Source organism: Lissotriton helveticus, chromosome 7, assembly GCF_964261635.1.
Source record: "Lissotriton helveticus chromosome 7, aLisHel1.1, whole genome shotgun sequence".
NCBI lineage: Eukaryota > Metazoa > Chordata > Amphibia > Caudata > Salamandridae > Lissotriton > Lissotriton helveticus.
Window position 1 is genome coordinate 437,066,353 of NC_136068.1, and position 20,348 is coordinate 437,086,700.

Sequence of the window (20,348 nt, forward strand, 5' to 3'; positions counted from 1 at the left end):
GTCAATCAATAAAAGAGAAGCAAAGACCTTAGCATCTAATCAATTAAGGCAATTAACCAATAATTGACAGGATTGTCAATCAGCTGCTTTTGAAAATTGGTAGTTTAATTCTACCTTGCCTGGACACAGAAACAATATTCAATGCCAGCATCTCACTGAATAATGAAGTCAACACTTCGGCCCACAAAACAGCGTTGGCATGGAATATGGCATTAGCAAGTCCCTTGAGGCCCGGAGCCCCTTTTGATATTGCAAAAGATTGACTGTTTCGGTATTGCTTATACAGTCCAGATCGTTCTTCAGATTAAAGCTGCCCATTTCATCTGCACAGGACGTACTGTTTTTCACACATTGGGACCTCAAATGAGGCCAATTTATATTAGAATCACACACACCAAACATGCGCTGTCCCCCCAAGATGTACAGTGCAGGGGTTTTGTTTTGCACGTACGAGCCTGGAGAGGAGAGGAGACAGCCAGGAGGAGAAGGGCAGCTGAGAATGCTCAAGGTAAGCCCTGGCAGCCTTGCTAGGTGTTGGTGCCAGGGAAAACCTCGCCACACCACGGAATCAGAGTTTTTGCTGAACTCCACGTTCCCAGTGGAGCGGGGAGTTGGAAAAATTCAGCAAACTCCGCTGGGAGAGCAGAGTTCACCACCCACCCTTAATTAGGACACTTAAGTGATAACGTCCTTAGGATCTGCCACAGACTAAAAAATTGAGACAGTTTGTTTTTCCTTGTAATTGGATAAACATTCAATATAATCATGTTGTAACAGTTACATTGTGTTAAAACACATTCTACCCAAGCCAACTGCAAATCAATTATTTCAACTGTTAACCTAAGGACTGTTGAAAAATAAAGTGAGAGGCCACACTTGTTTTTTAGTACGTGTGGCAGGAAGATTAAACTCATTGAAGCCAAGTAAGGGAGTAACTTGCTCTCTCCAATGTTTATTGCGAAATTAAGATTTTAAAACCTTTTAAAAATGGGAGAGTATCAGGATCAGCCAGCAAATTGGCTAACCCATGCACATTCCAGGAACATATTCTCTGTGACTCACTCGCCTCGTTCTTTCACCGCAAGATCGCCGACATACACAACAGCTTCGGCGCTCAGACCACACACTCAACCACCGAACCAGCACCCCCCACCACCACCCTCTGCAACTGGACCCCGATCAGCACCGAAGACACCGCCCGCACGATGAACACCATCCACTCCGGCTCCCCCACCGACCCCTGTCCACACCATATCTTCAACAAAGCCAACTCCATCATCGCACCCCAACTCCGGGTCATCATTAACAGCTCCTTCGCATCAGCCACCTTCCCGGAGAGCTGGAAACATGCCGAGCTCAGCGCCCTCTTGAAGAAACCTACCGTGGACCACACGGACCTCAAGAACTTCCGCCCCATCTCGCTCCTCCCTTTTCCTGCCAAAGTCATCGAGAAGACCGTCAACAAACAACTCTCCGCCTTCCAAAAGACTATCGGATCCCTCGACCCCTCACAGTCCGGTTTCCGAGCAAACCACAGCACCGAGACCGCCCTCATCGCAGCTACCGACGACATCAGGTCCCTGCTCGACAACGGGGAAACAGCTGCACTCATCCTCCTGGACCTCTCAGCAGCCTTCGACACCGTGTGTCACGGCACCCTGATACAACGCCTCAGCAACACCGAAATCCAAGGAACGGCCTTGGAGTGGATCGTCTCGTTCCTCGCCGGAAGAACCCAGAGAGTCCTCCTCCCCCGTTCCGATCCGCGGCCACCGAAGTCATCTGCGGCGTTCCGCAAGGATCCTCGCTCAGCCACACCCTCTTCAACGTCTACATGAGCCCCCTTGCAGCCATCGCAGGCCAACACAATCTGAAAATCATCTCCTACGCTGATGACACCCAGTTGATCCTCTCCCTCACCAATGACCCCACCACCGCCAGAGCCAGCCTCCAGGAAGGAATGAGAGACGTCGCGGAATGGATGAAGCTCAATCTTCTGAAGCTGAACTCAGACAAGACAGAAGTCCTTGTCCTGGGACCATCTCCCTCTGCCTGGGACGATTCCTGGTGGCCCCCTGCACTGGGCACCACCCCCAAGCCAACGGACCATGCTCGCAACCTGGGTTTCATCCTGGACTCCTCCCTCACGATGTCCAAGCAAGTCAACGCCGTCTCGTCATCCTGCTTTAACACCCTGCGCATGCTCTGAAAGATCTTCCGGTGGATCCCCACCGAAACCAGGAAGACGGTCACCCAGGCCCTCTTCACCAGCTGACTAGACTACGGGAACACCCTCTACGCTGGAACCACAGCCAAACTCCAGAAAAGACTCCAGCGCATACAGAACGCCTCTGCACGACTCATCCTGGACATCCCCCGTCACAGCCACATCTCTGCACATCTGAGAGACCTGCACTGGCTCCCCGTCAACAAGAGGATCATGTTCAGACTCCTCACCAATGCACACAAGGCTCTTCACGACATGGGCCCCAAATACCTCAACAGTCGCCTCGCATTCTACACACCCACTCGCCAGCTTCGATCTGCCAGCCTCGCCCTCGCCACCGTCCCACGAATTCGCAGATCCACCGCCAGAGGAAGATCCTTCTCCTACCTGGCGGCCAAGACATGGAACTCCCTCCCCACCCACCTACGGCTGACCCAGGATCATCTCGCCTTCAGGAAACAACTCAAGACCTGGCTGTTCGAGCAGTAGCGACCCCCCCTCCCCCCAGCGCCTTGAGACCCTAGCGGGTGAGTAGCGCGCTCTACAAATTTGCTGATTGATTGATTGATTCTCATCTGTATGTTATTTTCTCATGCTGTAAGCAAAATTCAATCCTCAAATCCTAGGGACGCAGTTGTGAGTGTTGCTGGGAGCCATGTCCAATCTTCTAGTGGCATTTTACATTTAGTTATCAGTTTGCATGTAAGCCCACCTGTTAATGCATTGGTAACCGACAGATGTATGGTGGACTGGCTTATTCAATGAGCCAGTTGCTCCTCTGAGTGATGAAATTGGCCTTTTGCAGTCAACCCTTTTTTTTCTTCTCTTGGGGCTAGTACTTATAGAATGGAAGGATATTTTGGAGGGATGTATTTCTTGATCTTAATACCCCATTCCTTAAAATTTGAGCTGAAGGCATAGATTTTGTTAACTATTTCATTGGAAGTCCAAGTTGTAATAGTGGGCTCACGGGCTAAATGTAGATGTGTTTGTTTAGATTCGATGGAAACAAGATCCGTAGCTTTAATAGAGGTTAATTTAAAAATTGTTTAAATTCATTTTAGAATTGAATTCCAATTCAGACTGTCATAGATACCCCTTGATTTGCATTGGGGGTGGAAAATTAGCTTCAGGGTATCTGAAGATTGGTTTTCCGGCAAGGCCCTTGTAGAAATAGCAGAGTCTACTTCCTTCATTAAGCGGTTATACTGATGTCCTCCAAATGATGGTGCACTGTGGGTAACCCCAGACTTATTCCCATCAGCCAAAAAGTCCCCAAGGAATCTCTGATTATCACGACCCTGTGGGAAAACATATGCTCTGTATTTGAAATTAGTTCAGACAGTGTTTGTAAATGATCATTTATTTTTCCAAGGATGTTTTCATGGACCCGTTTGCACTCTTGCCTATTCTTTATAACCCTCTAATTTTGCATAGTCACCATCCCACTATTAATGCCGGTGAAATCAGTAATACTTGCAGACTCTTTTTGTTTACAATCTAATAAAAGGCTCCGAGTCTGTTTCTTCAAAGGATAGTTTGGATGATTTATCTCAACACAATTTAGGGGACTATCTGGACCCTTATGTAGTTGGTCCTGCCTTAATAGTTTCTTGTCACTTGGTTTAAAGATATAGTATCAATTCCAAGGTTTGCTGACATATCTTTATTGTTCCTCGATTTGTTCTGGGCCTTTAGCCCTTTTGGTTAAAGGGAGGGCACCACTAGTTTCATCACAAAAAAGCGTGGAGTTTAAAACTTGGTATCATTACCTATTACAGAAGGACAGTCATCAGTATCAATATTTATATTTAAACCCAAACCTACTTCTACCTTCCGTTCATCACCAGACAAACCACTAACTATGTGTTCAGGAACCTCACAATGAACTTTTAGGGACTTTGTACCTACATTGCTTGTCATTGTCTCTGAACGCAATTAAGATTAAAGGACCTTCTGATTTTGATTGGATAGCTAGTTTCTTGACTTCATCAACAAGAGACCCTACTATAGTCGGAAGTTCTGACACATTGTCTAAATTGTGAGCACATGTGTATATAGCCACTCTCGCAGCCACTCACTGACTCATACAGGTACTCACACACTCAGTCACAGACTCACATAGCCACTCACATGCCCACTAACTGACCAAAGCATTGCTCACATACCCAGTCACAGACCCATACAGGTACTCACACACCCATTCACAGACCCACATTGGTACTTAAACATCCACTCACAGACCCATACAGCCACTTACAGACCTATACAGCCACTCATACACCCACTCACTGACACATACAGCTAAAACCCTCTCACAAAACCATACAACCATTTACAAACAAGCCCATACAACCACTCACACTTCCACTCACCAACCTATAAAGCCACTCAACTAACCACTCTCAAGGTTTACACGTTACAATATTAATAAAGTTTAAAAATCATAGAAATTCACTGAAATAAAAATGATTGTTACAGAGAAGTTATAGTTAAGATATGGAATTTTAAAAACCTTAGCAATTCACTGTAAAGCCAAAGATTACAGGGACGTTATAGTTAGGCTCAGCGTTTATCAGAGAAATTCAGCAGTTATAGTTACCTGAGCTAACTATAACGTATGCCCCCCACAATGCACTGTTTATGACCTCACATATTACATTACTCATGACATGATCAGTGCATTCACTGATGGTATCACTGATAAAATCTCAAATTATATCACTAAGGACATCATCCACAGAACTGTAGTGTAGTTCCTATTATCCCAATAGGCTCTGCGCATTGGAATAATACCTTCAATAGTATAGGCCTAGACCAGACGTTAACTAGGTCTTCTATTGTCGATATTAGACTTAAAGTTTTGGGTTTGCCAGCTAGCTCAGAGTTCACTAGAAACTTTCTCGAATAGGCAAGGAGGAGTTGAACCTCCCTGGATAGACAAGAAGGGATTTAGTTTCCGACAACCATAGAACATGACAACTTTGCTCTCCCCTAATCAAGAGTGTATCTCTAGAGTCGTGTGAAAACAAAAGACAACTTATTTTACTCAGTCAGTACGTGCATTCTTAGTCTCACCAGATTGTAGAGAAAAGGAAGAGACGGGCGTGTTCAATAAAAGATGGTATTTATTGATCAGTCTCTTTTCTCATACAAGAGAAATGGATCGATATTATCGCAATACTTATGGTTAAGTAAAGTGCATACAATAAAAGCAGAAGTATAAAATAATACTGAAAAAACATTTATATGGTTTCTAAGCCATAAGGTGGTTTAAAATGGATAAAATAGATACATACACATATACATTTGACTAATCGTACTCAACTGGTGTTTCTAACTACGCCTACCCCAGTGTACCTGACCTAAGCCTAATACGTGGGCGGGAATAGAAAGTAGCAGTTTAAGTTAAGTTTGTTTTGCCAAGTGACTGACTCAAGAATTCTCTGCAAGGGGTTATTCAGTTCTGTACCTGGAATCTAGGATGGTTGAGGGATGGTATCTCTCGTCTCTGGTCTCGATATTCCAGGCTGCCTGCAAGGGCTGCTTGGAAGCGCCGGAGCTGGATTTCTCGGCAGGAGAAAGCAGCGTCTCGTTCTCAGCGCGTCAGGAAGGCGGGGCTGCGCCAGCGGGGTCTGCTCTGCTCTGGGCTTCGGCAAGTCTGGCTGCTCCGATCTCGTCACCACCGCGTGTGTTTGCTTAAGGCAATACCGGTAATATTTATACCTGTAAGGTGCCGAGATTGACGTAAGGATGGACATAGATACGTCAATAAGGATGTCATACGAACTGGTCGTTAGCACATTCTTTTGCTGAAGTTCTCGGTGAAATCAAAACAATGGCCGCAGGGTTTTTCCCAGGTTGTCATAGGTTTGATTTGTTTTGAGAACTCCGTATGCCTTATCAGGGGCTGGAGGAATATTGCTTGTCTAATTAGATGGCAAGCGTTATGACCTAAACAGATAACACGTTCCTGTGCCGTGGTGTGGCTTAATCAGATAACGGTTTCTGCATCATGGAATGGCTGCTAGTTAACTTGTTAACCAGAACAGGGTCAGGAATAGGGGGATCGATACAGAACCTATAGGAATACATCACACCCACTCCACGCTAACTATGGCCATATTTACGAATCTAGGCATAGTAAAACATACTGTAGAGTATCGTGTATACCTTACCACCCCAAAATACATATAATGCATTTCGAATTATGTAATATACGGAATAAAATAGTCACATGTACTATATGCACTCAAGCTGTAGAATAACGCTAAAGTAATCACGCATATGTATACATTATTACTATTTGAATATGAGAATTACACATGAAATGGCTCTTAATACAGAAGAAAAAGTTCGAGACCATTTCATCACAGAATAAAAATAATTATGAACATACCAGCGGGCAGCTAATGTCTATAAAGTTTCTAAAAATAGAAATTTTAGTTCTCTAAGAATAGTTCTTACTTTAAGCAGAAGATAAGTGTCCCGAAAAATCGTAAAAATATTTTGGGGCTGCTGAAAAAATTGCTGTCCGTGACTGGAGGGAAAATTGTTCATGCTACTTTATTATTAAAGTTGAAGGCCAAATTCAGGGTGTTGGGAACGCCGTGTGCTAGCTTGCTCAAAAGTCGTTATTTCTGCTCTGGTGAGAACATCATATCATTGAGACTGTCGAAAAAGCTGTCAACAGCTTCCTGTGAAAGTTCCACTAACTCGGAAAAAGGTGTAACCATGCATTCGTGTGCATGATTGTCTCCATTGACGTTTTGATTAGTATTGCTGACAGAAGGTCGTACCTGATCGATGCTGCTTTCATCTTGAACTTCACTATCCCTTAATCGTAGTGGTGAAGTTTCCACGAATGCCGTCATCAGGATTGGCAGCCGTTGAGGGCAGCACAATGCATGAGCCGTTACCGGACCCAACAATGTTTCTGCATCCATAGGCGCATCCGATTGTAGCGTCAGACAGGTGTCCAACACGCATTCTTCTCCGCACAGCAAGCACCTTAATACAGGTAAAACACATCGATGCCACATTGGTCGAAATGAAAGAAACCAAGTCATGTTCAGGTCTCTAAGCCGGGTTAGTCCCAGGATTTTTGATATCCGATCCCGGTATCCAATGGCTCGGATTGTTTCTTCCCTTGTCGCAGGTGTTTTGTCTGTGACATGGTTTGCCATAACGAAATATAAGGACCAAGAATAGGATTCCTGCAATTAGTCCCAAATGAGGGGAAGTCCGCCAAAAATCGAATGGACGAAATCTGGAAAAATACCCAGTATGACTTTGAATGGTGTTAATGCCATCGAAAATACTGTCTTAAATACTTTTGAGACTCCACTGGTATCAGAAATATTTAAGATTTCATTCAGGGAGGAGCTACGCTACGATCTAAGATGGCTGCTTAAGCTCCCGGCTCCGTCGACCTCCGCCGGCAGCTCGCATATCCTGTCATTTATCCTTTACCTACGCCGGACTCCCGGGTGTATGAAGCTCGCCTGATACCGGTGGTGCAATCCCGGACTCCCTAACATACTGGGTGGTGGAGTTATGTCGTGTTCCATTTTCGGCCTACTCCAGGGCTGAAGCCGGGACCTCGATTTCTAGCCCATCCGGGCTGGAATTGATCAACAGCGGCTGTGGAACCAGTGTTTCGTCCGGTCTTCCGTACTCGGATCTTTTTCTGCATCTCCGATCTGCAATCCAGTTACCAGCTGGCACTGAGGACTCATTCTCGTGACACAGGGTGTGCATCGTGCGCCGCGGTCGGGGGCCGCTCGCCCGGAGACCCTGCTGGGGACGGCGGTGTTGAGGGGGGGGCCCCCGCGGTCGGCGAAGGTGTCGTGATCACCAGCTGAGGGAGCGCCTGCTGTTGCCATCGGCTTCGTGTGTGCCTGGAGCCTCCGAAGTGAGTCTGGGGCTCGAGTCCTGCATCGTCTCTTTGGGGGGGGGAGATGGAGAGGACAGATGGCGCACCATCGTTGAGGTCCATGATGGCCGCCATTGGGGCGCTCCACTCCCAATTCACAGTCACGTATGACCGAATGTCAGAAACGCTGGGAAATATCTGCTTGCGACCGGACGATGATGCTGCGACACACGATCAGCATTCTGTGGTTCCGGTGGGAGATTTGGCCTACTGTTCAGAGGTTCCCGCACGGCAGCCTGACTCAGCTCACGTCGATGATTTTTGCCTCGTGAATGTTGCACCTAAGACCGTAGTTAGCTTTCCCGGTATGACTCCTGCTCGGCGAAACATCGTTGCCGAAGGTTTTAATCGCCAAGAACAGCTCTTTAGTGACCGTCGGAGAGGTCTGCTTATCTCCTTCATCTTTCCCCGTTGGTCCTGTGGATGCCGCCATCTTGTATCCTGTCCCCGGTCCGATTCAGCTGCTTCGAACTGCTATGGACGTTTCGATTACCACATGAATACTGTGGCTTGGGTGGCATGGGTTTTCATAAAGACTCGCACTGGTCAGGGCTGACTTCATCTTGTATCCTGCCCTAGATCCGATGCCACTGCTTTGTACTATCTGGAACGCTTCGCTTTCTGCGAGATTGCTGGCTTTGGCGACGTAGATTATCGTGAAGAACCGAACTGTCATGGTTGTCTTTGACTTTTGGGGTTAGCTACGCTTTGTGATCTATGCCGGGATTGTACTGTGTATCTCACTGGGAGTCGGGTGGTTTTGGTTGAGGTCCTCCCCATATTGGTGCTTAATACTTGCTTTTAATAATGGACAATATGTTTTGGGGAGGTCGCTAATGGCGGGGGGTATAGGTGGCCGGGAGTATGTTTGTTCTTCTCCTCCTCCGCTTTCTTTATTTCCCTTCTTTGGGGTGTTCCGGGGCGACAGGCACGCTGTTAGTGGGGTAGGCCGTAGCCATTACAGGGGTGCAGGGTGGCGGGTGTTGGGGGGGTTTGTTATTTTAGTTTGTTTTGTTCTATGGTCCCCTTTCTTTATTTCCTCCTTCTTTGGGTAGGTTTTTTCCTCCCTTACAGTAGGGTTGGCTGTCTCTCCTTTTCTTTTTTCTTTCTCTGTTTGGCGTCTATACTTGCCTATACCTTACTGTCTCCGGAGGGTGGGTTTTCGGGAGGGTGTGCTCGCTAATCGCTTGCTATTACATTGTCTTTTATTCCTCGTTAGCCTCGGCGGGCATAGTGTGCCCAATGTTCATATTGCTCATCACCTGGACTTGTTTGCACTGTGGGGTACCTCCCCCCCCATCTCTTCTTAACTTCCTGTTATGGTGTGACGCCACCGATAATACAGCCACTTCTGCTTCTTTATAACTTTAAAATTAAACCTTTGATATCCTTCTGCGTTGAGGCATATACAATCACATGCTGTATCTGTATTGTCGATATTATTTGGTCGTATATACGTGCATGACTCCTGATCTGATTCCTGTGTTTGCGGCCGGCCTCTGTGGTTGTAGGCCTGCGCTTGTCATACTTTGATTAACTCAATAAAGGTTTAAAAAAAAAAAAAAAAGATTTCATTCAGGATTTCTGCGAAATGTATGGGGGAATTAGTTGATAACAATGAGTGAATCTCTGCAGTCGTCCTTGCGACCAGGAGATCATACGTTTCTTTTGATGACGTGAGTCTGGTCGGCGTCTGAAGAAGCACTGTTTTCATTCTGCTTAAAGTATCTATTCGAATAGAAGTAATTTTCAAGTTAGGCCATGCCCTTGCCTCCCTGTCTGGAAAGGAGCTGGGGAACAATAAGCGTCCACAGCACATGACCTTCGCAGTCGTAGTTATGAGATAAGGAATCCCGGGCAGTAAACTACAACATCTGCGATCCACAATTAGAATGTAACTCCCGTTATAGAGTCTTTTTTTATTTGAGTTCCCTTCACAGGCTCCATGCAAACTAATTCCATTACACAGAAGTGTACCGCTTAGTGACATCGCACAATTATTGCCACTAAGAAACACTTTCTGTCCTTTATTACTGACACATGCATGTGAATAGGGCAAGTTCCATGTTGACTTAATGTACCCTTTTCCCAATTTTTCGTACATGCCAGCCTGTATATATTTTTGGCAGTGTTGAAACCTGAAGGTTGATATTGGAATATTAATTATCCCATGTATTATCCATTCACTGACAGGTCGTTCTGACATTGTCACTGGTAATCTCTCGAGTTTCTCAATGCTCAGGATTGTATAATCAGCACCCTTCTGTGCCATACTGATTTGTTTATCAGTAAGGTTAAAGATATTGAATAGTGACGTTGTGTTGATTAAACGCCAAGGCACATAGCCTGAACGCAGATTTTGTAACGTCCAGCCAAGCTGTACAATAGAACGCAATTGAGACTGACCGTGTTGTAACAACAGTAAGTCTTGCGATATTATGTCGATTGCTGAAGACACAATGCTGTCCAAAGAAAAAATTCAGGAGGACAGAGTCATTAACCCATTGTCCACTACAGAAAGTGATTTTTCCAAATTAATACGGTCAATTTCCCGTATACTTTCTGCTGTCTCAATTTGAGTTACCTTCCAGGCCTCGTTGTAAGCTGCATATACAGAGGCTGCTATGAAGCGTTTTTGACGCTGTTTGCGCGGTCCCATAATGAAATCACGCAAGTCAGCACCATCAGTAAGTAAAGTTAGGTGTTGCTTAATTTCTGTTAGTGTGGAAGTTTGTAGCCATTGAAGGCAGAGTTTGCCCACACTGTAGGTGGTGATTATCCCTGGGTGTTGTCTTTGGGAATATCTAGGGTCTGGCCTGGTCAATGTGAACCCCTGTGTTTTGTTCAGGAATCTGTATTGACAGTTATTAGTATCTGTGGGCCAGATCAACCACTGTTTCCAATCAGGATGTGTTCTGTTTTGGTTTAATACATAGTTTACGTCTATCTCTTCATCTGTAGAGCTATTGCTGTTTATTGTTGGCTTTGGAATAGACGGTTTATTTAAGTCTTTGATTTTGGCTAGGCCAAGACAGGTAGTTTGTTGAACAGTGTCATTCAAAAATATAATTTGTTCTGGGATCATGCAGGCTCTAAACAATGATTCTATCCCTTGTACTTGCCATTCTTTTGTACCCCAAACACTTTTTACTTCAACATTTTTGTCCCAATACTCAAAACCAAAAGTATTCATTTGTTCAAAAAATGAGTCTGAATATATCAATTTCGTATTTGTAAGCATGGTCTTTGTCCCTGTCTTATTTGACAATTTGAAATAAAATGTTTCAGCATTACTTGTGTTGAACCCTGAAAAGTATGAACATTTGTCATAAAAGGTTCTTGAGCTTCCTTTTGGAGGGGTTGCACAATGTTCCCATTGATTATAATTTAAAACATTTCTAGGTTGTGCCGATTTATGTAGAAAATGGTTACCATAGTGGTTGTAACAGTACATACTATCATAATTAGTCGAACCCTGCAAATAATCATGTTTGGTAAATTTAGCAGACATCACTAGGTCAGACATCATATCATTAACGCTTTCAAAGTCCCAATCATCAGCAAATGAGCTTGGTTTTACAAAGTCACTCAACGAGATCTTGATTTGGTGTGGATATTTCAGGATTTCAACCGGACCATAAATTTCATAGTCAGTGTTGTCCCATGCTACCCCACCCGGTATAGGATTGGCTGTGAAGTTGACTGAAGAAAGTTCTCTTTTCTCGACGTGTGAAGATGTGTGTGGCTTGAGGATCAAGTTGATTTTCTGGCTTGCTGTGTCCATTTTAGCATATTTTCCCTCAATGAAGCGTCCCAAAGTTAGTACCATGATGAGCCAAAGTATGAGGATAAATGCACCAAAGGCCACCCAAAATTCAATCCATGGAGAAATCAGATAGGTTTCTTTCAGTTGTTTCAAAAGTTCTTTAGCTTTATCTTTAAAGGTTTTTGTTGATGGCTGTGTCTTTGATTCACTGAGGTCTTCACAGGAATCATCGAAGTTTATGAAGTAGCCGGATGCCGTTCTGTCAATTGTTCCAATTGCTTCAGGATTACTGTTTCTTGCATATTCGTTTGTTACTTCATTGTAGGTTGGTGTGTCTCTACTAAATGTTTTTATTTGGGTTTTTAGAGGTGTGAGTTCCAATGCATTGTTGCATAGTCCTTGTTGTTGTTCTGTAGGCGTTTCGAATGTGATTAGCCTCTTAGTTAGGACCTCTGTATTGGTAGCAAACCTTGGTGTTCTGCTACTTATCGGGAGTCCACTTGGCCTACTGTTTGTTATCGGCCACATGATTGTGGTTTTACCAGGTCGATGGATACAACTCGGTTCTCCTTTTTACCAGCAAGCGGCGGTAGTACAACTGATCTTGTCCCGTTGATAGACAAGACATGAACTGCTTTTCTGTAAGAAGGCCCAAATTCCTTCTTTACCGCGATCTTTTCTCTGACTAGATCCCCGACTTTTGGAATCCAGACAGGTCTTGCTGGGACAGGTGGTGGTTCTTCAGTGGTTGTTGGCTGCTGTTTCAACTTTATGTTGCTCAGGTCTTTTCTTGTTTCGTTTAAGTCCTGCAAAATAGCCAAACGATCTTTGATATCAAAGCTTTTTTCCTTCACCACTGAAGTCTGACTGTCAAGATCTAAGACTAACATCCTAGTTCCAAACAATAATTCGTACTGACTGAATCCCTTCAGAGAATTTCTTGGCAGGTTGTTTAGACTACGTTGGACACTTATTAGATGTTTGACCCACCCAGCTCCCGAACCTAATATCCTTTCTGTTATAGATTGCTTTATGTCTTGGTTTTTTCTTTACACCATCCCGTATCCCTTAGGAAGGAAGTGAGAAGAATCCCGCTGTGCTATGCTCATTTGGCCATGCTTCCCCACAGGCTTGAGGGCTAAAGTGAGAACATTGGTCAAACGTAGCATGCTCCTAGTGTATATGCCATTTAGACTCGCAAATCCTTGTATAACAGTCCCGACGTCAGCCGAGTGCTGGGGTCTACATTATAAGTGGAAACTAGTCTTTGTTTGTTAATAGGACGCCTTATTCACACTGGTCTTATTGATTATTGCTTAGCCCTTCTTGAGTGAAACGCCATGGTATTACACCGTTTCTCTCGCCGCTGCGATCTCTGTTGCAGTCCGGGCATTTTTTTACAAAAATGTGATGCTGCAGGCTCATGCCTGGCCACCAGTACACTGATTGTAGTTCTTCCAGAGAATCTTTTAGTTTGAGATGACTAAGACCCTCACCTATATGTGTGTCTACCATTAACAAAGTTCTCCTGTCCATGTTTGGAATTACTCTATCCCCCACTCCAGGGATTCGAGCAAAAGGAACGGAGTTTGCATCGATTATGTATGTATAATTGAGTGGATAGTTGATCGGTAGCGCTGAGCAGTCGCCTTTTGATGACGTTCTCACTGCCAGCACTGTTTCACCGTCTCAATGTATTTCACTGTACGCTTTTTTCTAGCTACGGAAGCCGATGTAGTTGCTACCGCTGTGGCTGTCTCAGCCAATGAATTCCCTGCAACGTGAACGCCATCACGCTGATGACTCAGTGTATGTATCACGTGAGTCTTTGGTAGTTCTTTTTGTAACAGAACTATTTGTTCACAAAGCAGTTTTTGCTTTATTGTTGCACCGGTGTCATCTTTGTAACCGTTTTGAATCCAGTTCTGCAAATCGTTGTTATATGATTTGACGCAGTAATATGAATCGGACACTATAAGTGTCGGGAATTTGCGATCTGCATTATCTAGCGCCATTTTTAATGCTATTATTTCAGTCTGTTGTTCTGAATTAGTTTCTACTGAGTGTGTTTTTGTTAATAGAGGTCTTAGTTTACCTCCGCGCCACACTTCTTTTGTAATCTCACATGTGGGGTTGTATGCTTGTTCTCCCCAAACGGAGGGTTGAGCATGTCCTTCTTTATAGATTACACAAGTGTACTGTCGTAATGGCAGAATGTCGATTGGCAGAGGGAATATTCTTTCATATTCTAGATTTTTCAATTCTTTTAATTCTGGATCAAAGTAGTACTTTACTCTGTCCGTTGTAATTGAATTCACCCATTGTACCCATTCCGGATTCAATGCTGTTGTCGGTAAATTACACGGTGTTGTTAATGCCTCAAAGGCTGATTCTGCTGTTCTGACTGTGATACGTCTACCGTCAGCTTTATCTTTTTCTCTAGCTATTGCGGTTTGAACTGTATGAACAATGTTTTCTTTAATGCTGAACTTCTTTTCAGCTTCTGTGTACAAGTGTGATTTGAATGCAATTGGTACCTTTTCTCCCTCATTAGAGGTCAGGTATGTGAATCCGCATCTTCCTGGGATGACTCGAATCACAAGATTGCGTGTGTTATCACGTGTTTCTAATTTTGTTTTAATTAACATGTCTGTTTGTAAGGATCTCAGAATTTCTGTGTGTATTTGAGTCCAATTGGTTCTTTTAAAATCTGGTTTTATTAGATCATAAAGGGGTTTGACCCTTTCTGCGTAATTTGCAATGTATGTTCTTCCGAAATTTAGGAAGCCTAGAATTGACTGTAGGTTTTTTAGTGTTCTAGGTGCTTGGAGTACGGCACATTTCTCTAGGAAATTGTCAGCCAGGCTTTTGCCTTCACTTGATAATTCATATCCTAAGAACAGGACTGTTAGATGGGCAATTCTAGATTTTTTAAAGTTGAATTTGTAACCCTCTGCTGCGAACCCAAGTATTATGGTGTTCACTCTCTTCAAGTGAGTATCCAAGTCATCATCTGTCAAGTATATGTCGTCGACATAAGATAATGCTTCGTCATCATATGTTTGTAGTAACTCTGTTACTCTCGCTGAGAATAATCCTGGGCTGTTCTTGTACCCCTGGGGTAACCGACAGAATTGTTTTTGAGCGCCATTTATTGAGAACGCGGACAAATATCTGCTCTCTGGTGCTATATTTTGACAAAATAATCCATTAGAGATGTCTAATGTTGTTTTGTATTTTTTGCGCACTATGTTATTCATTAGTGCAGCACTATGCGAGTTTTGCACTGCAAAAGTTTTGCAACATGAGTTAAGGTGTCTGTAATCTAAAACTAGACGATATGAATTGTCTGGTTTGGAGACCGGAAACAAAGGGTTGTTCATTTGTGAGGTGCAAGTTTCAATCACCCCCTGGTATTCTAGTTGATCTAGGATTTCTTTTACCTGTTTTTTAGCTTCTTGCTTAATTGGGTACTGTCTTTGTGCAGTAGGTTGTGATTTTAACTGGATTTTCTGAGGAGGAGAGTCCTCATCCCATTCTACATGATTTTTATATAAAGCAGGAGCTTGAGCTACTGCCCACTTTCTAGCAAGTGTGTATTTTTTATGAATTGGGATATGATTTGAGAAGGCAGGCATAATTATTTCTTCGCCATGAGGGCAGTCCCTGACAAACTCTGGTGGCCAGTCTTTTTCAGCTAGAAGGATGTCATAGCCCTTGGAGAGATTATCCCAAAATAGTCCCCTTATTTTTCTAGTCTTATCCCCTTCTATACGTAAAGTTATTTCATATATTTTGTGAGGTTTGCTAACTCTGGTGTCTGCAGTTTCCACTTGAAGGTATTCATTCGTGTCCACTGTCTCCAGATGATTCATAAGGACTTTGCGAGCTATGCTCACTTCTGCTGCGCTGTCTAGAATTGTCTGAGCCCATTCTCCGTTTTTCAGTTGTGTCCTCAGAATTCTCGGCATTGTTAATTACTTTAATACTGGCTACCTTCTTTTTTGGAAATTGTAATTTCTTTTTTAGATGAGCAGGTTCCTTGTCTTTGGACTTGACGTGCTCTTCTCTTTGTTCTGATCGTCCTCTTCTTTCCGATTTCTGCGAGGAAGTCTGAAAAGATTGAGAGGGGCGTGTATCAATTTCTTGATATCTATCAGGCTTCTTTATATTATCCCTATTTCTAAGGTTGTATTTTTTCCCAGAGGGCTCACTTTGGGGAGACCTGCGTCCTTGGTTCGGAGATCTTTCTCCCTGCCGAGGAGACCTTCCTCTGGACTGGAATTTCTTTTCTTTAGGATTGGATTGTTTGTTTCCATCCCAGCTCTTTTTTTGTGATGTTAAATTATTATTAAAAAATACTTTTTCAGGACTTTCAATCAGTCGGGGTTTTACTGGTATTCCACCTAAACTATCTCTACCTAGTTCCTCATAGGATTTTTCTATAATTCTGGCAATTTCAGCTGGTTGGTCTGCTAAATCTGTCTCTTTCAACCTTTGGCGGATCGCCACGTTTGCTGCTTCTCCCTTTATGTTGGCTAGTAGTATTGCCGAGACCTGCTTGAAGTCTTTTAGTAATTTCATACCAAGAGTTAAAGCGGGTTCTGGACCGTATTCATCTTGAATTTGTTTTAGCACATCTGGTATTACCGAGATGGATGGAACTCCATGCGTTTTTGTGTAAATGGAAGCAAAGACTGTACCCCAAGTGTCACAGTCCTCCACGTGTGGTGCGATTCCCATTGGAAGACAGATAGTCAGAATCCTGTGATTTTCTAACGGGGTGGTGTCTGGAAACACCGCCTCTATTTGGGTGATTTTTTGTGCTAACCAGAATGGTATTTGTTCCCGTTTAGCTGGTACTTTACCTAGGCAGGACTGTATGTTCTGTGGTGTAATTTTATTTGTGTTCCCCTGATGAGGGGTCAGCTGTGGAATTTTAATTGCTGGTTGGATTGTTGAAGTCCGCATTACATATTGGACTAATTGTCTATGTACTTTTATTAATTGTTTTAGTTGTATTAAAAGATCTGCTGCAGACATTCTTTCGATGTCTGGATGTGGTGTGTATCCGGCTAGGACCGGCCACGTTGCTCCTGGTCTACCTAATGGACCGAGCCTGGTGATGTGATTATTATGTTTTAGGGCGCCATTAAACAAGAGCAGGTGCTCTTGAAATTTAAGTGGTACTTCCACCTCCTCGAAAGGAGTGTACTCATTAGGAGGTTCCTCTGTTTTGTAATAGTGGAAGTGCTTTGTTACAGCATTTGCTTCTGGAAAGTTTATCCATGAATAGAATACCTCTGTCTGCCGATATTCGTGTGCCTCAATTACGAATATGACTGTGCCACCTCTCGGTGTCAGTCCATTTTCTATAAGTTTTAAAGTTATAGATTTTCTTATGTTGACCGGGATGAGTATTATCTCCGGGTCTGCTGCTTGCATAGTAGTATCAGCTGCTACGAGTTCAGCTGCTATTCTAACTGCCTCTCTTTCATCATCACTTTCTGACATTGTACTGTTCAGAAGGTTATTCCGTTTGTTTGCAGATCAGGTTTCTTATGGAAACAAAGATTAGATGCACAATATTTTGGAACAGTGTATCCTTCAACGTTGACTAAACCAAGAACCATACATAGGAGTTTCCTCCTGCGAGGTTTGGCGGATATGACCTTTCACCCACTCCAGACGTCTTTGGAGTATTATGGGAAAAAAGGGGTCTGAGTGAAAAAGCACGACTGAGTTACTCTAATGTCTTGGGTTAGTTTTATCACCTTTCCAAACGTTTGGGCGCCATGTAGTGTAGTTCCTATTATCCCAATAGGCTCTGCGCATTGGAATAATACCTTCAATAGTATAGGCCTAGACCAGACGTTAACTAGGTCTTCTATTGTCGATATTAGACTTAAAGTTTTGGGTTTGCCAGCTAGCTCAGAGTTCACTAGAAACTTTCTCGAATAGGCAAGGAGGAGTTGAACCTCCCTGGATAGACAAGAAGGGATTTAGTTTCTGACAACCATAGAACATGACAACTTTGCTCTCCCCTAATCAAGAGTGTATCTCTAGAGTCGTGTGAAAACAAAAGACAACTTATTTTACTCAGTCAGTACGTGCATTCTTAGTCTCACCAGATTGTAGAGAAAAGGAAGAGACGGGCGTGTTCAATAAAAGATGGTATTTATTGATCAGTCTATTTTCTCATACAAGAGAAATGGATCGATATTATCGCAATACTTATGGTTAAGTAAAGTGCATACAATAAAAGCAGAAGTATAAAATAATACTGAAAAAACATTTATATGGTTTCTAAGCCATAAGGTGGTTTAAAATGGATAAAATAGATACATACACATATACATTTGACTAATCGTACTCAACTGGTGTTTCTAACTACGCCTACCCCAGTGTACCTGACCTAAGCCTAATACGTGGGCGGGAATAGAAAGTAGCAGTTTAAGTTAAGTTTGTTTTGCCAAGTGACTGACTCAAGAATTCTCTGCAAGGGGTTATTCAGTTCTGTACCTGGAATCTAGGATGGTTGAGGGATGGTATCTCTCGTCTCTGGTCTCGATATTCCAGGCTGCCTGCAAGGGCTGCTTGGAAGCGCCGGAGCTGGATTTCTCGGCAGGAGAAAGCAGCGTCTCGTTCTCAGCGTGTCAGGAAGGCGGCTGCGCCAGCGGGGTCTGCTCTGCTCTGGGCTTCGGCAAGTCTGGCTGCTCCGATCTCGTCACCACCGCGTGTGTTTGCTTAAGGCAATACCGGTAATATTTATACCTGTAAGGTGCCGAGATTGACGTAAGGATGGACATAGATACGTCAATAAGGATGTCATACGAACTGGTCGTTAGCACATTCTTTTGCTGAAGTTCTCGGTGAAATCAAAACAATGGCCGCAGGGTTTTTTCCAGGTTGTCATAGGTTTGATTTGTTTTGAGAACTCTGTATGCCTTATCAGGGGCTGGAGGAATATTGCTTGTCTAATTAGATGGCAAGCGTTATGACCTAATCAGATAACACGTTCCTGTGCCGTGGTGTGGCTTAATCAGATAACGGTTTCTGCATCATGGGATGGCTGCTAGTTAACTTGTTAACCAGAACAGGGTCAGGAATAGGGGGATCGATACAGAACCTATAGGAATACATCACAGAACTACCAACTCACACACCCACAAAACCTCTCAAATATCAACTCACACACCCATACTGCCACTCACATACCCATTCAAACACCCATACAATCACTGACACTGACACACATTCACCCTTACAGCCACTCACACACCCACTCAATCACTCATATAGCCACTCACACAGCCACTCACCCATACAGTCTCTTCCACAGCCAATTACCCATACATTCACTTTCACAGCCACTCACTTACCCATATACCACTCACACAAACATTCTCACCCATTCAGCCACTCACAAAACCTCTCACTCACCCATACAGTGATGCAGCCATTCACTCACCCCTACAGTCGCTCATATACCAACTACACGTCCAGACAACCTCTTACTCACACACCCAAGCTCTCACCCATGCAGCCACTCACAGACACTCACTCTCCAATACAGCCACTCACACATCCACTCACTTACTTGTACACACACTCACACAGCTACACGCTCACCCAAACAGCCACTCACACACCCACTCACAGCCAAACAGCTACTCACACACCAACTCACTCAAACAGGATGTATGACGTTACAATGCATGCTTTTACCACGCATGCTGTTACAACGCAGGTTTTACTACGCATACCATTACAACGCATTACACTTTGGGGTGCTGGATAGTGAATAGTTTAATTTACTATTCCAACTCCAGTCCCCGTGGACACTAGGGAAGGTGTTGGATAGTAAATTAAACGTATTCCTTATCCTAGTGCGCCCCCAGTGTAATGCGTTGTAATGGTATGCGTAGTAAAACCTGCGTTGTAACAGCACTGCGTGGTAAAAGTTGCATTGTAAAGGATGTTTCCCACTCAAACAGCCACTCACTCACACATAGAGCCGCTCACACAGCCACTAACTCACACATACAGCCCCTCACATACCCACGCACACACTCATATAGCCACTTAGACACCCACTCACACACTGATACAGAGAGACACACAGCCACTCAAATAGCATATATTAGAAACAGCATTGCTAATTATTAGTACAGAAACAATAACAATTTAATGTATGCAGTAGCTTAGTGTATATCTTTAAGTCTCAAAAACGTTTATGAAACACTAACACTGATTGGATGCCTTCATCAGTGATGTCATTTGAGATGTCATCAGTGAAGTCACTGACCATGTTATCAGTGATGTAATATGTGAGGAAGAAGTTTATTGATAAATCACTTGGATCCTTAAAACCATTGCAATAAAACAGTAATTTAAAATACAAATTCACATATCTAGTT

The 20,348-nt window shown here is 43.6% G+C and overlaps 1 protein-coding gene across 2 annotated transcripts in view; it reads left to right on the forward strand.

Annotated features, from left to right (window-relative positions):
• LOC144768561 (sulfotransferase 1C1-like) overlaps positions 1–20,348 on the forward strand; it is a 284,323-nt gene that overhangs the window by 81,876 nt on the left and 182,099 nt on the right. The gene's annotated exons all lie outside the window — the stretch shown is intronic.